The 17,996-nt window shown below is 37.1% G+C and overlaps 1 pseudogene; it reads right to left on the bottom strand.

The window, feature by feature from the left end:
• LOC102993453 (hypoxia-inducible factor 1-alpha inhibitor-like) overlaps positions 1-17,996 on the bottom strand; it is a 151,023-nt pseudogene that overhangs the window by 103,044 nt on the left and 29,983 nt on the right.

Genomic DNA, 17,996 nt, shown 5'->3' with positions numbered 1-17,996 from the left:
CCCTGGGGATCAACCTCAAGTCTTTTCCAACCCTTTAAATTCTTTTAATGGTTTCTGTTTGTTGTTAGGATAAAGTCCAAATTTCTTAACATGGCATTCAGTGCTCTTGTGACATTACTAGTGCTTACTCTGGAGACTCATTTCACATTACTCTCCTTCTTCCAATCCATACTTTAGCCATTTTAAACTTTCACTTCCTTGAATGTACCACGTTCTCACTTCCTTCTGAATCTCTGAACTTATTTTTTCCTGTGCTGACCCTCAATCCACTTCATTTCTCCTCTGGCTTATATTATATTTTGGTTTCAATGTTAACGTCAATTCACCCATGAAACCATTCCTGATTCCCCTAGACTATTCAAAGTCTCCTTTTCCTGTGTCCTCATCCATAGCATTACATATACCTCTTATCCTAACGTCACAATTTAATAGAATTACCTGTATAATCATCTTTTGTCTCCACCAGTCTAAGATCTATGAGTATATGTCTCATTTATTACTTTCTCCAAAATCTAACACAACTGTCTGTCACTATACTATTTCAAACTGCTGCTCCTAACACACACACACACACGCACACACACACACACACACACACACACACACACACACACACAAAATAACCCACTTTCTTGCCTTATTTTTCTCCATAGTTTTTTTTTTTTTTCATTTAACTTATTGTATTTTAACTTCTTCATTTTATCGTGTCTTCTCTCATTGTTATGAAAACTCCATAGGGCAGGGATTTTTCTCCATTTTGCTCATTGTTCTCTCCCCAGAGACTAGTACAATGTCTGGCACATAATAGACACCCAATAAACTTTCTTAAATGAACAAATAACTGAATGAATGATGATAGATGCTCAAGAAAACAACTGTGTTTTGAATGAATGCATAATGCCAACAGGCAAGATTGAGAAGTGGTCTATACTTAAGATGAGTTAGTTTGGCTCCTCAAGGTTAACAGATACCATATTCCCACTTAATCAATAACTCGACCCTCCTGGAGAGCTAAAAGATGGTTCTACTCCATATCTTCACCTGATTCCACTTTAAGGTTAAAGCTTTGGTCTTATTCCTTTTGAACCCCCAGCTGCACCAGCACAGTGCTTTGCATATACTACACAAGATACTCAGTAAATACATGTGCAAAAAAGTAAATGGAATCACCAATACACTTTTGGTATTGTTATAATTTTAGGAGCTACTGAAATAGAATGATTGCCTATAAGACAGTTAGGTTGGGAGGAGGTAATTCTAAACTTTGGCCCTGGCTGAAATGTTCCTTGAGGGCAGCTCATGTCCTCATAATTCCCACACAAACACTGCAGAGGCTTAATGATAACATAAGTCTGATTTTGACTGTATGCAGTTAGGGATACCTATAAGCAAACATCCCACTGAAGGTTACAAATCATGTTGAAATCCAAGGCTGTTCCCATTGACTGGTGAAAGAATTAGGGAAGAGGAGAAATTGATTCTGAGCTACCACACCAGGCACAGTCAAGACTCTTGTTTGATGCTTTAACCAGTTTTTACTGGACACTGGAAAGACAGCATTCATCACTAGAACCCAGGTTTGGAGTGTCTTCTTAGCAATGGGCAGAAAAGAGTTATTCTTCTCACACATCCTATCAGCTCACTATAGTCAGCTGGAATCTATATCATTCCAAAGTTCCAGATGCCTTCCCTCTGAGAAGCAGAAGGGAAGCTGGAATTTTACAGGAATTTTAACCTGTAAGTTACTAATTACAGGTCAAAATTTGCTTTATCCACAGTTAAAACAGAATATCCTTCTCTTACTCCTTTCCCCTATTGATACAGGCAGTCCCAACTGAGAAAGAGTTAAGACAATATATTTCCTTGAAACATCTCTGTTTCCTGCCACCTCTATTTCAGAAGTCAACGGATTTCAAAAGACGTTGCCCAGGGTTAGCCAGTAGCCCTTTCAATAAATGCTAGATACACTTATTTTGGAAGGAAAAGTTTGGAGAGAATTTATACTGAATTGCCCAGAATAAAGGGATTCACAGAGTCTATTGACTTCTAAAGAAAACACTGCATGTTATGTATCATATCCAAGGGGTGTTGAACGAAAAATGATGAGACATTTGCCTGAGTCTTATTCTTGATACTTTAAATTTTTCAATCTATGGAGAATTCTTACCAGTAATTATTCAAAACCAGCTGCCATAGGAGCCATTGTGACCCTATTCCCACCCTTTCAGGGAACACTGTGGTTCTATATTGAATCTGGATATTTGCTTCTAAAGAATGCAACACCAGTACTGCTTTATGCCTAGTCATGAAACTAGCACTTTCTGTCAACTTCTCCACAGTTCCTAAGATGTGAAAATTGAAATAATTGACATCACAACACCAGAACAAAGAACTCCAGAACTGAATAAACAGCACATTTGTGTACCCCAAAGCACTATCACATTACTGAAATATGATGATAAAAACAAAAAAGAATTTTTTATAAGTACAGATATGATATATAATTAGGCACAATCTTTCTGACCATAGATTACCATGCTTTGCCATTCTTCCCAAACATGTCTCTGGCCAATTTTCCACCAGAAAACCCTTTCGAAGGCACAAAGGAGAAACAGCAGAGAAGTATGACATAAATACATGCATGTGTATGTACATATATAAACTAACTAACTGTGAAAGGGGACCAGGTAACACAGTCAAACAGATAAAAATTCTGGAGAGAACTCTGTATGTGAGGACAATTCCCAGGGAAAACAGATGATGAGTTGTTAGAAATAGCCTGAGGGTGGAGGAGAGAAGACATGAATCCATTGGCCCTGGGATGTAGTATAAGATACAGCTGAGAATGGTAGGATTTAGAGCAAAATGTCTCAAACAAAGAACTTTATAAATTCTAAAAGTAAATTGACACTTAGCTCCCATCAGGAAAATATTGTGTAGCTTAAATGTTATGAGGTTCCTTCCCTCTCTTAGACAATTTTGGTCTCTTTTGTATTTTTCACTCTTCAATGCCATATCAAATCCATGTGGCAGATTAACCCTGAACAGTTGAGAAATTATTTCTTTTGCAAGTTTGAAATTCACTGATGTTATGAAGTTTTCACTATATATGTTAAGGTGTTTAACACCTGTATCATTGCTAGATCTAAAAAAAGAATGTCAACATCTGATGTTTTCATTAAAAAAATAATTCCTGAATCTAAAATAATGAAAACCAAAAAGTCCAAAGTCAGTTTTATTTTAACAACCTTGGAAAGGGTGTTAGTAGTCTTTCCCAGTGAATCTAAAGGTTCATTCAATTCATTGACAATGAGTGGGGTAAATCTGAGGAGTTTCTATAGATTACCCTCTGAGGGCAAGCAAACCAATACTGCATGAATGATGATGCAACTACTGGGACATATTTTGCCATTTAAAAATCCACCCCAAGACTTAATGTCTTAAAACAACAAAGATTTGTTATGTCGTGATTCTGAGAGTTAACTGGGCAATTCATAGTGGGCCAGTTCAGATGGGGCTGAATGGTGTTGGATGGCCTCACTGACATGACTGATGATTGAATCCATGTTAACTACAGTGATGGAGATAACTTGGTCATGTATCTTTCATCATCCAAAAGGCTAACACAAGCTAATTCATGTGGTGGTGGGCTCAGTGCTCCCCAAAATAGCAAGAAGATAAACTCCAAAGTGCAAGCACTTTTCAAGACTCTGCTTGCATCGCATTTGCTAAGAACCCTTTGGCCAAAGCAAGACATGTGGCCAACCCAGAAGCAAGGGGTAGAGAAATAGACTCCACCTCTCTTGATAAAAGTTGCATTGTTAAAGGCATGCATACAGGAAGGAGAAAAATTTGGGGTCCTTTGGCAATCTATCATAGGAACAACAGAGGAAGGATGGCTTGTGAAACTGATCTTGTTCTAGGTACCCTACAGAAAGCCAGTGTCCAAAAATTGTTTTAGAAGACTTTTTGTGGTTTCTTGGTGCTGGAAATTACTCTAGAATTAGAAAGATATTTTCCTGCCATGATTCAAGGACATATTACAAGTCATTATCATTCCAAAAAGAAACTTTGATGTGTAAATGAGTACAAACATAGCCCAATGGAAGACAATGGAAATATCCTGGGTAGAGAAGAGATGCTGTTAGCTAGTTGGAGCCTAGCAACTCCTGGACTGTAGTCTTTCCATCTGGTGTCACTTGCCCTACATTGCGAACCCATCTAGTTTAGGCTTGAGATGTTAAAGAAAGATCTAAATACAAAGTTTCACTAATAAAATAGAAAAACAAAACAGTACTAAAGAAATATGTTTATTTGGTCACAACAGCTAAAACTGCTATTAGGTTTAGTAACATACCCTAATGAATTTAGATTTTTGCCCCATTTAGGATCCTGTATTCTATAAATTTGAAAAGACTACGTAAACAGTAGTTCCTTTACAGTTAACAATATAATTCATGGTTAATGGTAATTTCTTTACCATTAATAATATAATGTTATATTCATTTACCCTCTATAATATAATTCACAGTTTTAAACCTCAGACTGATATCATGTTTTTCTGTTGTTCAAAGAATAGTCTTTATGAGCTCAGGACTTTCTTGGATTGATGACAGAGGGTGATCAGCACATTCTACAATGAAACAAAGAGATCCTTCTACATCTCAACATTCATAATGAAAGCCAGTCAAATTTGAAAATATTTTCTTTCACTTCAATCAGATTTTACTGGATTTTCTGCTTTATGAATCTATTCCCATCTGGTCTAGGTTCTTTCTAATTTTCTAAAATAATTCAACTAACAATACTTTTCAGTCCTGGAACTTCAAAGAACATTAACACTTTAAGAAAATGCAATTAATGTCTAGTTCAGAGATATTTGAAAGGTTTATCTCATTTGTTGACTCAATTTAGTAGTTGCTGCCAAAACACTGTATTGAGAAGGATTCTGAGGTCATGTCTGGTCTCAGGAGAAAAGAATACAGTAATTGATTAATGATGCCTGCTATGGAAACTAGCATAAAGACAATGGAACTTATCTTGCTCTAAATCAAACTTATCATTTTAAAGACTGAGGAACAGGCAGCAAAAGGGACTTATCCAAGGTCTCACAGTATTCAATGATAAAAAAGTCCAATCTAAGAACCCATCATGACTTCAAAGCCAATATTTATTTGGACATTTGTCATTCTTCAGCTGACCATAATCCACTTCCCACTATTTTTATCAGTTCCTCACTGTGTGCCAACATAGTTGGAAGACAATCCCCAGTGCTTGCTTCCTATTGCTGTTCCTCTCTCAAACCACAGAAGCTGGGACCTTCCTCTACCACTCCTGGCTGTACCACAGAAGAAGCCAATGCGTTAGGCTTTGTTGATCTGGCCTTTGTTCTGGAACTCTGAATCTTGGATGCATAGTGCAAAAAATGAGGAAATGTAGGGGAAATCAGATGATTCCAACCATCACAAGAGCCCATGAATCATACAGTTGCTGCAGTATGACTTTGACTATGCTTCCTGCAGCCTGGCCTGCAAATCTCCATTTTCTAAGCCTAAGGCTACCAGCCAATTGTCAATTATGGGCATCCCTGCTACTTGTCCAATGCATCTCCTTTTGGCTAAGGCCAGAGATGGTTTTTGTTGCTTCAAACCAGGGACTCTGAATGATGTTTTACTCAGCTCCACAGTCATGAGGAAGTATTAGTGATGGAATGCTTTCCTCAGTCAAGTCATACATTTACACATATAACCTCCAAAATTAAATTAAATGTGTTCCATTGAAAAAAATGGAAAATACGGTCATTTGACAATTAAAAACATCTACAACCATGTCATCTCAGATGGTGGAAACAGCACAATTATTCCATGGTGCTGATCTTCAAGTTTCATCAACATCATCTTATTCTTTCAAAAATAATCATGAAAAAAAGCAAAAATTAAATAACTGAAATGAAACAAAGACTTTCTACATTTAATGAGAACTGCCTGGGAAAAATTCCCTTACTTTTCTCTACCCTATCTATGTTCAGAATATATCACATCTGTTAACTATAGGCTGTAAGGAACATGTATTTCTAAGATTACAGGCTGGTTTATAGACCTTTGTTCATGTAAGATGTAGCAAACTCATAAAACTCTTGGTACATACAAAGTCTGTGCTAATGTATTTTTGGCAAATACTATACTCCTAAGCCCTGGTTTACTTATCTGCTGTCAGTAAGAAAAGGTAAGAGGACATGCTGTCCTGGAAACTCATAATGTATTTCCATCACGCTGGTATCACTTTGAGGCCAATTCATAGAGTATATATTACTCTTCTTGGCTATTTACATTAAGACTCCATTAAAAAAAATTTCCTTTAGCCTTTCTGTCTTCATTAATGAAAAATGCTACATTAAGAAATTTCTGCTTGGTTTTCCTTCCTGTTTCATATAGAGATTCATGTGTAATCTGCAAAGCAGTCTGAAAAGAATGGCATAAGCAGTCAAAATATTTACATATTTTCCTGTAAAATATTTCATAGAAAGATTTAACAGGCATAAGTAAGCTATGACAAGCATGTTCACTTATCTGAATAGAAATACTTTGAGCTGATTTCTTGGCACTGAGAGGAAAGCTGGTTAAGTGACATCTCCTTTTATGGAATGCAATGATTAAACCCATGAGTTGTGCTTACATTCTCTAAGAGGGTCAGTGTGATATGGAGTTGTTTTCAGTAAAGCTCAGTGTACTATACCTGAAATCACAGAATATGATTCTAACATCAGTAAGTAAAGCAAAGCTAAACATTGAAATTAAAACAAAAGAAGAAATGAAAAAAAAAGGCAAAAGCAATAAACCATCACTACCAAAAACAAACATAAAATTGTATGAGAGTGTAGTAATATATAGATGAATAATTTCACAGAAAACTGAGAATACAGTGAGTGCTCAAATACTAAGAAATATCTTACATTTGAAGATGAGAAATAGGGTATCTCAAAAGAGAGTTTTAATGAAATGATTTTTCTATAGGCTAAATGTAGGGTTTTTTTATTGTTGTTTTTTGTTTTTTTGTTCTTCATGAATTGTGAGAGAAATATAACTGGAGAATATTGCCATGATCTCTCGCAAGATCTTTCTTCAATAAAGAGAGGAATGAATGGGGACATTTATTGATCCCAAAAGGTAAATGCCCAAGCTCAGAAACCCCTGTCTACTTCCCAGAGGAGCAAGCTCATAGATTCTCCAATGCTGAAGTCATCAGCATTTCACATCAGAGACTATGCTGAAGGGTGTAAAATGATAAATACTGGGCATCCAGAAGCCCAGATTCCTAACTCATCATGATGACCTGAATTTCACCTCTATTTCCCACTCTTCTTTCCCTGGCAGTTGAAGATAATTCCTGTCTCTCAACATTGATTTCCGAAGTGAAATGAGTAAAAAGTTGATAGCCTTTGCAAAGTACCCTACTTTGGTGAGGAGTGATAATTTGGAATAAAAATGCTGGATCCACTTCCTATTATGCCAGAAAGAACTGGCTGCCACACCCTCCCCACCAAGACTACCATAATATATTGCTTATTGGTAAGAAGCCTCCTTGTTAGCAGCCCTGATCACAGAGGTTTCATTCTAATCTATCTCAAATTGCTCAGCTTGGAAATACATAGGCAATAATTCCTGTCTAGCAGGATTTCAATAGCCTCATAAATTCTACTTTTGGAAAATATTCAAACTAAGATATCCGTTCACATTGTTCACCACCTTATACTCATGTGCGCAGAATAAGATGTCAAATTGAGTATCTTAGAAGATGCAGTTCTGGTTGTTCAGCATTTGGATTGATTCTCTGCCGTTAAAAAAAAAGAAGAAAGAAATAAATAAAAAAGGGTGGTCAAGTGAGACAGGGCTTCCATCTTAACCCAACTGCTAAGGATTTAGAGGATGACAATCTGCCCATTCCAACATGACTCTCAAAGGAGTTGATGGCAGTTGTCAATTTGTGTCTTCAATTTAATTTGTTTTTCAAGGCATTTTTAAACCAAATGGAGTTGTCCCAATTTTTAAAAGTTTAAATGTGCTTTTCTCCCTGAGTTTAGAGATATGTTAATTTTTTTAAATAAAAGAGGATATTAAAAAGCAATATGCAAATATTGAACTGTGGTCAAGATTTTTTTAAAACTGAGAGAAAAGAGATAATCATATTTCTCTGAACTTTTCCCACCTAAACTCCTGCATTCTGCCCCAGAAATAATAAGATGGATGGACTATTCTGGGCTATAAAAGAGATTCGACTATTGGGAGACATTTCAACTCTTTGTCTGAACAAGATAAAATATTTTTATTAAAAAATCTCTATCAATTTGAAAGGCAGTATGTATATAGGATCAATTTAGAACATGGAGCATAGAGTTTGAAGTCACAGAGACTGGGGCTCTAATCCTAGCTTTAGCAAGTCAGCTGTGTTACTTAATTCCCTGAGCCTCTTTCTTCATCAATAAAATGGGACTAATAATAGTATATATTGCATGAGCTTGTTGTGAATATTAAATGAGATGTCAAATGTAAAGTGCCTACTAGTTTATTTTGGATAAGGCACTTAAAAAGTTTTAGTTTTATCAGATAGCTGGATGACAGATAGCTGAATAGGCCAACAACTGTTCTCATGAACCTTTGCCATGGCTGCATACCTACTTTCCCTGGGTACCTAGGCTTTATTCACTTTATCTCTCCTGCATCGCTGCCCTCCAAGTGGTAAGCTCATTTACTCTTTTGACATTTACTGCCAGCCCTCTGTGTACCAAGCACTGTGATATGTGCCCAGAAGGCAGAAAGAGCCAGATATAGTTCCTGTCCTCAAAGAGCGTTCAGATGCATATATGAGAAGGGGCCAGTGGTGGAGGGATGTTGACAGTATTTATAATGTATACAACGATGAGTCATGACAGGGATGTATAGGAGTGACTAATCTGCCTTCTTTGGGGTAGGGTGGAGGACATAGCTAACTATATGGAGAAGACTTCTACTGAGCTGAATATGATTTAGGAATTAATTCTCAGCATAAGGAGCAGCAACATGCAAAGACAGTGACCTCCTGCAAGAACAAAGGGGTGGATGTGCTTAGAATTCAGGGAAGGTTCAAGAAGGTAGTAGAAAGTGTATGGATGGGACATCATCTAGAATTACTGAATTCAAAGCTAGAATTAACTTCATGGATAATAATAAGAGTAATAATAACAGCAATACTTATATACCATTTGTTATGTGCCTGGACAGTTTTACATATTAACTCCTTGAATACTTAGAAGCACTCTGTGATATAAATATTATTATGATCCTCATTTTAGAGAAGAGAAAACCTGAGGTATAGAAAGGTTAAGCCATTTCCCAAAGGATATCCCATCTAGTAAAAGCAGCAGAATTGAGATTCAAACCCAGTCAGTCTAGGTCCTGAGCCAGAGTCTCACACACAATGGTACTCTGTGTCTTTGCTTTTGTGTTTTCAGTTAAAGTAGCTTCTACACAACAAGATAAATGATTGGAGCCCTTGGTGAGTGAGTGACCTCCAGCTAAAGTGGCTTTATCAGCACTACCCTGACAGGCTGCCACTAGAGAAATAAAATTACCTAATTGCCTAGCTGTCTGTAGTTAACAGTAACATTAAACCCTTGTGGCTAAAATTAGACCACAGAGTGCTCATGATGGTTAAGGAGCAAAGACAGGAAATAAAGCCCAAAACACAAACCAGTGAAGAAACAAGGTGTGAAGCCTTTGTCATAACTTCATGCTCAGTGTACCTGTGACCCCTTGGAATCAAACATTCCTTCTATGGGCACCACACAGGTATGCATCTTTAAAATGGTGGAAATTCCTACCTCAGAATGATGTGAGGATCCAATGTCACGTGTTAACCCTTAGACTGAGACATAGCAAAGAATGGTTGTTAATATTTTTCCTTCCTTTATTCTTTTTTTTAACCTCTTTCCATTTTTTACTTTTTTCCTCCCTCCCTCCCTCTCTCCCTCCCTCCCTTCCTTCCTTCCTTCATCTTTGTCTTTCTCCTTCCCTCTCTTCCTTCTTCCTTTCCTTACTCTTATTCTTTCTTCTTAATTGCCATCTAGTAACTCTTCCACTTCCCTGAATGGTCTTTTGTCACTGCATCTAGTAATAAAACTTTAGTGACAAAAATAGGGAGAAATACACTAATTCTGAGAACGGTTGATAATTATTCACCAGACTACTGGATGACTTAGGAAAAATTGTGATGTTCTAATGTCATTTTAAAAGCTCAGAATCATGGTCAGTATTGAGCTACAGACATTCCCACTATGAAATATGTTAGCCTCTCAAGATATCAGTTATTGTAATACCACACCCTTGCCCTAACACTCAAGGGCAACCGTTTGTTAATTCATGTAATAAGATTACTCTTTAAAAAATAATTTCAACAGTGTTACAATCATAGATTTCAGGGTTGAAAGGTATCATGATAGGAATGCATCCCAGAACTTAGACAAGCTAAGTAGTAGGTCTGAGCTAGAAAAAAATATACATTCATTCTGAGAGGACCTCTCTTTACCTTAAATTTATATATACAATTTATTCAGGGAAAAATTCTTTTTATGCTATGCTTCCTCCTAGTTTCATACATACTTATTTAATGACCCATGAATATACATTGCATCCATATTTTCATTTATATACACATGATATCAGTGGTAAGAATTTTCACAAAACTAATCTTTCCAAGTTTGAAAGAAACTGTTTTGATACCAAAAGAAGTCATAATTTATCTTTTTTTTGGGTAACATTCTATCCACTAGCTGTTTGCCTTATGAATGAAAGTATGAAGCAAGTAAGTAATGTATTCATGTGCCATCTCCTTGGGTATATAAAGGTTAAGAAAAATTGATTACAAATAAATGAGATCTATGACAAAGGCAGAGGAGTAAGGTGAGCAGCCCCCCAAATTAATCAGCATATAAATTAATCTTGCTCCCAGACAAAAAGTAGAACAGGAAGCACTGTCATCAATAATCTACTGTGCCAAGACAGTCTCCAGGATGAATACTAATGAGTATAAGCAAATAGTAGCTAGATGAGTAATATAAATTCTTAAAAAGTTAAAAGAAAAAGTCTGAACATTTTCTAGTCTGTAAACTATACATATTAAAAATATCTTATTGGGCTTCCATGGTGGCGCAGTGGTTGAGAGTCCACCTGCCGATGCAGGGGATACAGGTTCATGCCCTAGTCCAGGAAGATCCCACATGCCGCGGAGCAGCTGGGCCCGTGAGCCATGGCCGCTGAGCCTGCGCGTCCGGAGCCTGTGCTCCGCAGCGGGAGAGGCCACAGCAGTGAGAGGCCCGTGTACCACACACACACAAAAAAATCTTATTATTACCAGCAAAAATGCTATCACAGTAATTGATTACCATTTACAGAGTACCTACAGAGTGCCCCATACTATGCAAAGAACTTTTCATGTTTTTTTTTCTAGTTTCCACGTTCCTTTTGCAAGGTAAGTATTATTACCTTCATCTTACAACTCCAGAGACTGAACCTCAAGGAGTTTAAGTGTTGTAACTGCAGATCTGTGACAATGAATCTAGGTCTCTCTGATTTCAAAGGCTATACACTTTCCAAAGGGTAGAGAAAGACTGAAAATATTTTTCAAAAGCATATGATTTTAGTGACATAGTCTGTTTTTATAATCCTGGTGCTCACTGACCAACTGTTACCTTCAGTTTATCTCAGAAGTTATACATATTTCTTCCAGAAAGTTCCATACTATTTAACTACCTAACTTAAGGTATTCTAGAAATGACCTTCTATAAAAAGATTTGGACAAGTGAAAGATAGAGATGATAACCTGAGGTACAAACAGTTTCTAAGAGGATGAACTCTCGGAGGAAAGAGTCTTTGATGGTGACCTCACTCCATTTTACTTTACTTTACACAAAGGGTGTTTTCCACAGCCCCTCTTATTCTTCCTCTCTGACTGCCCCTCAATTCTCTTCTTCTGTTAAGAACAAGAATACTTGGAATTTCTATCATTTCAAGCCGAACCAACATGTATAATTATAAAATTTTCTGAGGAAAAAAGTAGTCATGCATGCCTACTAATTTTTTTTTTCTCTTTTTTTTTTTTTTACGGTACATGGGCCTATCACTGCTGTGGCCTCTCCCGCTGCGGAGCACAGGCTCCGGACGCGCAGGCTTCAGCGGCCATGGCTCACGGGCCCAGCCGCTCCGCGGCACATGGGATCCTCCTGGACTAGGGCACGAACCCGTGTCCCCTGCATCAGCAGGCAGACTCTCAACCACTGCGCCACCAGGGAAGCCCCCTACTAATTCATAAATGGATTATCATGAATTAGGGATGTGTAGGAAATTTGCAAAGTTTTGAAATATTGACAATAAAATTGCATATGCTATGATTGACAAAGAAAAGGAAGAAATTAAATATTTGTGTGACTGTGAATAATCTTTCCTCTCTAAATCAGTAAAATACTTTGGAAATTTCAGGTTGCAAAATTATTCAAAACATCCTTGAATAATGTCTTAAAAAAAGTGTTTAATAGTCAGAAACTCACATAACTTAAATTTCCAACATGACACATTATGGTATCTATCCATGTAATACTATACTATGTAGTCACCTGTATGGTAATGTAGGACTGTATTTATAAACAAGAAATATACCTACATTAAACTGTTAAGTGGAAAAGTATTATAGATTATAAAAATATTAAACATAGTATGAGCCCATTTGAAAAAGCATATTAAAAAACACATTTTTTTCATTAAGTAACATAATTTTATAAATTTTGGACGTATGAATTATTTTGATAGGTCAAAACCTCTTGAATTTACATATTAAAGGAGAGAATTAACATGTGATTATGTTAAAATAAATCATAAAATTCAGTAGCCATTCTTTTTTGTTTGTTTGTTTATTTATTTATTTATCTAGGCTGCATTTTGTCTTCGTTGCTGTGCACAGGCCCCCTCTAGTTGCAGCAAGTGGGGGCCACTCCTCACCACGGTGTGCCGGCCTCTCATTGTGGCGGCCTCCCCTGCTGCAGACCACGGGCTCCATGTGCCCAGGCTTCAGTAACTGCAGCACGTGGGCTCAGTAGCTGTGGCACGTGGGCTCAGTAGTTGAAGCGTGCAGGCTCTAGGGCACATGGGCTTCAGCAGATGTGGCACATGGGCCCAGCAGCTGTGGCTTGCGGGCTCTAGAGCTCAGGATCAGCAGCTGTGGCACACAGGCCCAGCTGCTCCACGGCATGTGGGATCCTCCCGGACCAGGGCTCGAACCCGTGTCCCCCGCACATTGGCAGGCGGACTCTCAACCACTGCGCCACCAGGGGAGTCCCAGGAACAGTCTCTTGTGGGTTCCCCAAGATCTCTCCAAGCATCTTCTCAATGTTTCTCATTATGGCCACTTTCTGATGGGCTTTGAGAGGATATTCAGTTCTCTTAGGGATGGGGGCCCCCTTATACCAGAAGTACACAGTGATGGTAATGCCCCCATTTAGTAATGACTCTGTGTGATGCCACCAGTATATTGAGATGTAAAGAACATCACCAGGGCCAACCACTGCTTCATAACCAACCACGTTCTGGAAATTGGGGAACCTCTTGTAGTCTGGATTGTCAAAGTCCACCTGGCTCTGTCTGTCACATGGATGATGAACAGGATATGGGTAGAGGCACTCAAACTGATCCGGAGGGAACAAAATGCATCACTTGTAGCCTTTTATCTGAGCAAAGAAGTTCTGTTGCTCATCATAGTAAGCAGGTGTCACATTTCCTTCCATACCAATAAGCAGCAGGTTAGAGGTCAGCTGCCCCCAGCCACGCTTTCCCTGTTGCTTATTAATCCAGTTCCAGTTAAAACCCAAGAAGTCCATGACAATCTTCCTGCTCACAGTGTCATTGAGTGTTTGCTGCAGATACAACCTCTCTTCACCTCCTCACTGCTGTATATTCTGCAGTTTCTCAACAAACTCACGAAATTTCATTTCTTCCCTATTGGACCTCAGTTTAAAGTTCTGCAAATTAGTCATCTTCTTCTCATCATAGTGCAAGAACTTGTGGGTGCTGGCACTGTATACAGAGAAGTCTCTGTTGTCAATATTTTCCTGCAGTTATTCAAGGCCCCATTTTAGGGCAGGATACACAAGATTTGTGTCTGTCAGCACCACAGGCTCCTCATTCTTAATAAGCTCCTCTGCCCCAGGGTTGCTCTGACTGAGATGCGGGATGGGCCGTGTCGGGAAGGTTTAACTGAGTAGTTGGGACTCATCCCAGGCAGGGCGGGGGGCTTCAGCCTCTTCACGGGGTTCTCCAGAGCCCGAGGCCACAGCCTCCACTGCAGTCTCCGCCCTCAGTAGCCATTCTTAATACATAATGCATATTAACATTAAATTTTGGTTTACAAAACCCAGAAGTTGATATTCAAATCCCCCCTTCCCAATAGCTGACAGACTCTTAAACTACATTTATGTTATGTTATGTTATGTCATATATTATATTTAGGGTGAGGGTCCAAGTAACCCAAAATAAAACAGCAATTGGTAAGCTTAATTTACTGTGATTGCATGAAGAATTCAAAAATTTAAAAAGAAACTGGAGAGATTATTTTTAAATACATATGGAAAAAATAAATATGCAGTAATTTCTGAGAAACTTTTTGAAAAAGAGATGAGAGTAAATACCCTACCACATATAAAATTTACTATGCTGGTTATTGAAATGAAAACAGTATTTCATTAGCATAAGCAAAGACCAGAAACAAAGTAAAAGAACAGAAGATAACTGAAAAATAGAAGATGGAGTTCAGGGCTGCCCAAAGAATTAGCATTTGAAGAGGAAAAGCCTGGAGAGTGAGGAAGTTCAAAGAAGAAACCCAAAAATCTACATTCAAATCCCCCTTTCCCAACTGCTGACTGACTCCTAAACTACATAAATATATAAAAATAATATATATTATAAACATATATAAACAATATGTAAATTCTATTATATTATTTATAGAGTGAGAGTCCAAATAACCCAGAATAAAACAGCAAATGGGAGGCTTAAGAATGAATCTCAGCAGCCACACCAAGAAAACAAAAATTAAAGTTTAATCCCTATGGAAGTAAAGAAGCATTTGCAAAAATTTTAGTATTTCTCAGTTTTCACCTCAGAAGGGTGCCATCCTAGGATTAAGTGCCATATTCTATAAGTGAGGACTATGTACTACATGTAAGGGCAAAATTTAAATAGACCTCTCTTGACAAAGCCTAAAACTAAGTCTGACCAGGACTATAGTAATCTGCCAGCCATCTGTGTTCCAGATGAAAAAACCTTAACATGCTTTAGAGAAATGTCCATCAAAAGAGTCCCTAAAATGTTTCATCCATCAAGGCAAAAGTTATGAGACATGCAAAAACAAAAACAAAAACAAAACCCACAGAATCAAATGATTGAAAGTAAAAAAAAAAAAAAAAAAAGAAAAAAGAAAGAAAATAGGCAATAGAAAAAGACCTACAGATGATTCAGATATTAGAGTTATTCAACAGGGACTTTTAAGTAACTATGATCAATACGCTTAAGAAAGTTACAAAACAATTGGACAAAGTAGAAGAAAAGAGAGAGAATTTTAAAAGAGAATTATAATTTATAAAAACTGGCCAAATGAACATTCTAAAACTGAAAAATAGAAAAGAAATTAAAGATCATAAGAAGTAACAAGCTCAGAATTAATGTGTTAAGTCTACAAATAACTATTGAGTAACTACTGGCAGACACTTTTCTAAGAGAAAGGGGTAAAATAGTGAACAAAACAAAATCTCCTTCCCTCTTGGATCTTATGATCTAATGAGGGAAACAGAATATGAACAATATAAGTAAATAAATCTTTTTTAGATGATGACAACTGAAGGTGATATTACAAGCGAAGGAGACACTAAAAAGTTAACACTTGAATGAAGGAGATAAAAGTAAAACACATATAAAATCTGAAGAAAGGCCTTCCTGGCAGAAGGAATAAAAAAATGTAAAGGCCCCAGGAAGGTAGTGATTTGTCTGCTAAAGGAAAAATAAGGAGTTTAATGTGGTTGTAATAGTAGGAGATGAGATTATTAACCACTGCAAGGACTTTGGATTTTACCCTGAGTGAGATGAGAAGGTATTACAGAGCGTTTAGTGTAAGTGTGACATGATTCAACATCTTGCATTAGACTGTAGGAGTTAAGAACAAAAGTAGGTAGAATACTTTGGAGTCTATTATAATAATTCAAATAAGAGATGATGGTGATTGAACCAAGATGGCAGTGGTGAAAAAAGTGAGACATATTTATATTCTGGATATATTTTTAATCAATGGCCAACAGGGGATATAAAAGATAGAGGGTACTTACACGTGACTCTGAATTTTTTGCCTGATCAACTGAAGGAAAGGAGTTGCCACTAGTAAATGGAAAAAACTGAGCATAGAAGGTTTAGGGATAGGGGAATATCAGGAGCTGAGTTTTGGAAATGTTGAGTAGAAGATAATTGTTAGACATCTAAGTAGAGGTGCCAAGAGCCAAGTAAATATTTGGGTACATGAAACAGGAATTTGGGGAAAAGATCCAGACAGGATCCAAATCCAGGAATTTGGGAATTATTGACACATAAATTGTATTTAAAGTAATGAGATTGGGTGATATTTCCAAGGTGCAATAAGTAGAGACATGTACAAGATTTAAAATTATTGTTCTCTGAAAAAGAAGAATAAAACAAGGATAGAACATTTGTTTATGGAAAATACAATGGTTTGCTGTTAGGAGTCTCTTTTTAGATACATTCTCTCATTTTATCTGATAGTACAAGATCATCTAGATAGAATTTTAACACTGAATGATCTTTTAAAAGTGAGAGTCATCTTCAGAGGATGCTAGTGAATCAAATTATTTGACAACTGGTAAGTAAAGAGGGAAGCAAAAATCAGGCATCTATTCTGCTTTCCCTATCAAACTTTACCATGCAGTAGCCAAATGATAAGTAAGAGGAAAGTTTTCCTTAATAAAAGTATTCCAACTAATAATACAGAAGAAAAATTGAATTAGAATATCATCATTTGACATCCCCTAATTATTAACGGATCTAGGCATTGAGAATCAATTACAGCTAAATTATAAAAAGAGAAAGAAAATGCCAACATGGGCCTCCTGATCCAAATAACCCCATCAAAAAATAAAATAAATCTAACCTAAATCTTCTCAAACCACAAGGTCCAACTACCAATTCACAGGAAATTCAGGAGGTGAGGGATGAGCTAAGTTGATTGTTTAGAGGGGAGGAAGGAAGAATTGGGTTCCTCTGAAATGACATGAGCAATTTTGATAAAGAAGGTAGCATTTGAGTTAGACTCTGAATAGTAATTATGATTTCAAAAAGAGAAGGGATTTAAAGGGGTTTTTCATGTTGCGGGAGCAGTCTGAGCAAAGACAGGGAAAGTGTGATATATTTGTGACAAGGCCAATTGTCTGGGTGGCTGAGGAAGAATCTTAGCAGAATAGTGAAACCTCGCTTGAAAGTGAAGATGGGAGTGCATGTGTTTATGTGTTTCCCTTAATTGTACTTTCTAAATTTTCTAAAATGAACAACGGATTGTTATGTAATTATATTTCTATATTTACATAAATTCAAGTTTTTAAAAATGTAATTTAATAGAGCTTTCAGTCAACTAATGGAAGACTTCAAATGCCATGATCAAGTTATTTTACTTTTCCCCTCACCAATCCTGGTTGTGCAACTAAAGATATGCTTGGCTGTAACTCTGTTCCATTAAATGTTGATGCTAAGGGTGTCACCAGTCATAAATTTTAGAAAAAATCAAGTAGCTTTTTCAGGAATGTAAAAATCATTACCATTACTGAAATGTTCAATTTGAAGCCCAGTTTGAGAGATACAAAATTTCTACGTTATCTTCAGGGAAGTCTTCCAAGCATACTTAATGTTGATGCAATAAATTTT

This window comes from Physeter macrocephalus, chromosome 16, assembly GCF_002837175.3.
Source record: "Physeter macrocephalus isolate SW-GA chromosome 16, ASM283717v5, whole genome shotgun sequence".
In the NCBI taxonomy this organism is placed as follows: Eukaryota; Metazoa; Chordata; class Mammalia; order Artiodactyla; family Physeteridae; genus Physeter; species Physeter macrocephalus.
This window is presented reverse-complemented; position numbering and strand designations above follow the sequence as displayed.